Source organism: Labrus mixtus, chromosome 24, assembly GCF_963584025.1.
Source record: "Labrus mixtus chromosome 24, fLabMix1.1, whole genome shotgun sequence".
NCBI lineage: Eukaryota > Metazoa > Chordata > Actinopteri > Labriformes > Labridae > Labrus > Labrus mixtus.
Genome location: NC_083635.1, coordinates 5885100 through 5890284, shown reverse-complemented (window position 1 = coordinate 5890284; position 5185 = coordinate 5885100).

Genomic DNA, 5185 nt, shown 5'->3' with positions numbered 1-5185 from the left:
TCATAGACATCTGTCCTAAGACTGAAAACTAAATGTGTTGTTGTCGGGGAGCTCTGATTGGGAGTTCATCTGCTGTCTTTTGTGGTGGAATCAATCAGGGTAAACCATTTTTTTTATTTTTTTTTCAAATGTTGGGGGCCCTCTTCCCTTTATTACCTTGAAAGGTGCATGGTCAGAAAAGAACCGCAGACATTAAGGTTTATTTTGGGGCTTTTTGTGCCTTTATTTTTGAGATAGGACAGTGATCAGAAATCAGGGCGGGAGAGAGTGGGGGAATGACATGCAGGAGAGAAAGCCACAGGCTGGATTTGAATCCGTCCACTAAGAGGACTATAGCCCCTGCACATGGAGCGCACGCTAACCGCTAGACTACTGGCCCCCCCACCTGAGACAATCAGGATATGCAGGGGTAACAATAGCAGCCATTATGTCCTTAGATTCTGGTCCTGAATGGTTTGTTTTTCTTTGGACCAGAGAAGGGAGGCGGTTTTAAGGCATCTCCACACGACCGTTTTTGGACGCCCCTCTTTTTCCCAGGAAAACAGCAAACCAACAGGTGTTGCAGCGATGGAAGCGGGTCAAGAGAAGTGGTTCAGATAGAAGTGATTGTACCCGACCTCAAAAGCCTCTGCATGTTTCTAATAAGCTCCATGAGCAGAAACGTGCTCAAACTAGGATCAATATTGGAGATGCTTTTTGAAAAATGGAGAGAGGTTAGAACACAGAAAGCTTTACAGACCCATGCAGAGCTGGATAAACACTGAAGCTACAGTGTCCACCACATGGCGACCTGCGTGAGCATCGACTCTAGAGAGGAGGGGGGAGGGGGGAGACAGCTTTCTCCTATTTTTATTTTACACACTAGGTTACATATTGCTCCTTTAACCAGATCTCTATCAGAAAGAGGGAAAAGTATTTTAATTTCTAGTTTCTGTCACCTAATTATATAAAAAAATACAGGTCAAATAAAAGTAGTAACTGGCTGATAAACAATCTGACATACCTGCTCTGCATTTCTTAAATTACCTCACTTGTTATTTCAACGCAAAGCAGCTTCTCCGCTTGCTCAGGGCGGCACCGTCCTCCTCGCTTGCACTCTTCTCGTTTACAGTTACAGCAAAAACAATACCGAGCATTTTGTTCTGCATGACGGGGGCCTCAATATGTCTTCACTTTGTAACAATGTGAAAAGAACAGAGTGATAAGATGTCAGAGCCAGAAATGTGGAGTGTTGAAACACACACACACACACACACACACACACACACACACACAGGGATTTTATCTGCTCCGGCGTGAAGAAGAAAGGAGCTGTTGTGTGACCTGAGAGCAGACGAGTTTGACAGCAACGCCTCGCTGCAGAGTTTGCACAACATGTTGACTCTGTGATGTCACTTCCTCTATTAATAGATCAGCGGGCTTTGTTTCTTTTTTTTACCCCGCCTTCGCCTCCGTGATGGGAACTCTGGCTGTTTTTATTGATCCGCTCTTGGTAAAACATGGTGAAGTGTATTTTGCATAATATTAATAATAATGTGACCTTTGACAACCACAGGTCAGGTCCAAACCCGGGGCGGCCCGCTCGCTCGCTTGAGGACTGTAGCCTCTGTACATGAGGCGTGCAAACTAACCACCAGGCCAAAAGCAGGACCAGGAGACGTTTGTTGATCAGAATTGAAAAAGCTCAGGTTTACAGACGTCTTGGAGCTGAGGTGCTGCTCCAAAGTACACACAGTCTGTGTCTGAACGCTCTGTCAAACCTTTCTTTTCACTCTTTTCAATCTTATCCTCCTCTGGAAGTAAAGCGTGCCAGCCAAAGTGTTGCCCGTCGATAAAAGCCCAGTGATGGTTTTTGTTGTTTTGTTCGTCTCTGCGAGTGCAATTTACAGGCTTGGCTTGTCTGGGTCGATAGCCGCGTTGATTTGCTTTCAGTCTTCAAGCAGTGCCCCTTTTCTAAAGAGCAAAATTGACATGTTCTCAGCGGCAGTGCCACCACCCCTGTGTTTTAGCTCAGTGTGAGTCTGAGGCCGGTCAATAGCTGAGACTTGCTTCACTTCCTGCTGTGCTGCTTACAATTACTGGCCCCGAATCAGTACCAGGGATTACTCATAAAAACCTGCCCCCCTCTCTCTCTCTCTCTCTCTGAGTGTGTGTTCAAGAGAGATACTGTTTGCAATCACCAAATATGACTTTCCCTTCTGCATGAGTATTTCATTTCAGACCCCAGGTGTAATATTCAGGCTGCAAAATTGCATTTCTTTTGTGCGCCGCCGCTGAAAAGCTCCGATCGAAACAGCTGAAGGCGCTCGCCTGTGAATTACAAGTGTTGCACAAAGTTGCCCAAATTGTTGTCTGGAATAATCACAGTCATTCAAAACCAAACAGCTATCATCAAGCACCATGATCCACGGACACACAGCGACTGGAGTGTGGAGAATATTACAAGTCGATAACTTGGGAGGAGTGTTGTGGTAGTCCACTTCCTTTTTGAACTTTATTTTCATGAAGAAAACTCCAGGTAGAGGATGAGGAAAGTGAGCAGAAATGTAAATGTAAAACTCTCAGGTAAGACTCTTTGATGTGCTTAAGCCCTATAAACCAACACGGTGAAGATAGATGCATGTTGCTGTATTTCCTGCTCAGGGATTTTAAACATGTAGGTTTAAGGCTGCATCCAAAATCCCTGACTAGAACTTTCTTTTTTTTTTTTGCAAGCCTCCACGACTCCACGGGTCGTTTCATATTGTTAAACGATCGATGTGACGGGTCATCTTGGCTCAAAAAGGAACTTCTTCTGATGCGGGCTGCAAGCAAAGCTGCAGAGGCTGCAAAAAAAAAACAGAGTCCTTTTTAGTAGAAAGTGTGCTCACATGGGTGCTGAAACATCGTCGCAATGGAGCGTAAAGAAAAATCAAATAGATAAACTATGTGTCAGCTACAGTAGAATCAAGCTTTCCATCACTGCTATCAGAGGAATTTGTCTCAAGCCTTCACGAGGTGATCTCTTTACGCTCTCTCGTATTGCACAAGTGACCGAGGAAACACTCAGCTCTCAGGTTAACCCCTGCCGGGCAGAACTCATGGGCTCAGAGTCGGGGGTCAAACTCAGTTCAGCAGAGTGTTTAACCTGTCTGCGGTGCTCTGATGTGCAGCACCGTGAAAACACACTGCTCTGACCTAATGCATTTGCTCACAGATAAAGATCTTGCCGACACCGGGAGCATCACATTTGTCCACATGTGGCTGCAAAATCAACGCAACACCTCCTCCTTCCTCGGGGGTTGCATCCATCCAAAAAACTGGAGTGGGAAATGAGAACACAAAGCCTTCGATTGATCGATTTCATCAAATAGAGAAGAGCTTGCCAGATTCTTAGAGAACGTATCGTGTTGTGCATGTTGTGGAGGACTTTCTGTCGATCGTTTACTTTTGGATCAGCTCCACTGGAAAGAAAGCGGGAGTGAGTTATTAAATCATCGGCGTCAGAAAAGATCACAGAGCAGGTTAGGAAGGAAGAGATCAGGGCGCTCACAGTCAGACATAGGATGTGACTTCTGTTGCTTGCATCGCCTCGTCTGCACATACTTTCACACCCTTTCCGATTCAGAAACATATTTTCTCACTTTTCTCTGGGAGCGAGCCACAGAGGAGAAGTCGTTCCATCTTTGACTGTTGCACACGCCTAATTAGACTAATTAGATTTTTCTCAGCTGAAGCCTGGAGTTTAACAAGACACAACTCTCACCCCTTGCACCCTGCGCCTTGATGGGTGAGAATGAGACTTTATATTCACCAGGCAGGTAGCACATCTCACACACACACACACACACACACACACACACACACACACACACACACACATCCCCTAATGGATCAAATTAGCACTCTGGCACATAAACCCTGTTTTCCACTCTTTTTTTCCCTCACTCGTTCTCTCGTCTTCTTTTCTTCCCGTCTGTCAGAGACAATCGCCGGGTAATTAAAAATCTACATCAAGACAAAAGTTGCTTTAATTTAAGTTCATTACACCGTGTCTTTGTCTGTGCTCGCGGAGAGATCTTTTTCAGAAATCCGCCGCCTCGAAACCATGGCAACTGCCGCATATAACCTCATTTTCCGCCTTAATCACAAGCGAGAGAGAGAGAGAGACACTGCTAAACATTGATTTGGACAATTATGGGGCAACATCTGCAACCAAAGCAAACAAGGCCGAGGCAAAGGTTTTGGGAAAGGTGCACAAGGGGTGAGGGTGAAGAATGGGACTTACAGGCACGAGAGAACAAGTGCTTACAGGCAAAAAAAAAAACAAAAGGTGACATGGTTCAAACCGCTCTGATGGGCGTCTTGTGTTTTCCCTGTCTAATGCTCGTAACTGCTCGTACTGTATGATGTCATTCTTTTCAACATGGCTGACGTCCTGTGGCTCCCCCGCTGTTTCAACCAGGTGATTTACAGCCCCATATTCCATAATTACATTCAAGTAATGAACACAACAAAGTACACACTGCAGTGTCAGCAGCGTTCAAAGGGTTACTGTAGTCCAAATCCAGCATAAGCAAATCGTATATAGTCCTGCACTCCACCTTAGTGATGTCCACCCTTAGTAAGAGTTTAAAGACGCCCATCCACACACACACACACACACACACACACACACACCAGTGTCCGGTCGAGATGGCTGTGTGAGAAGAGCGCACCATGCACCAACGCAAAAACTATCAACACTCATCGTAACAATTTAGCAAAACAGAAAATGGGGCCCAGGTTTGAAATGACAAGAACTCCCCTTTAATCCTGCAGTTGTTGAGCTCCCTTCGTCTGCTCGTGAAGACGCGAGAACTAAAGACAAACCATGGAACCAAACACTCTCAATTAAGTTATGCAAATGGACTAATTGCAAGCGTGAAGCTGCCCTGCCTCCTCACTTAACCCCGGCTAACCTGTTTAAAAGGTTTCCGTGCCAGCTTCTACTTTGGCTCACAGGATGGATCGGTCTGTGGCATTCAAAAGATGATGAACAGAGGGTGGGGTAAATGGGAAGGGAGTGTGTGAAGGGGATGAGTGTGTGTGTGTGTGTGTGTTTCATGGGGAAGTACATGGGCAGGGGCAAAGAAGAAAAAGAGAGATCAAAATTGCCCCTCTGCCAATCAAAAAACCCAATTATCATCCTCAATCAGCGCTGGAG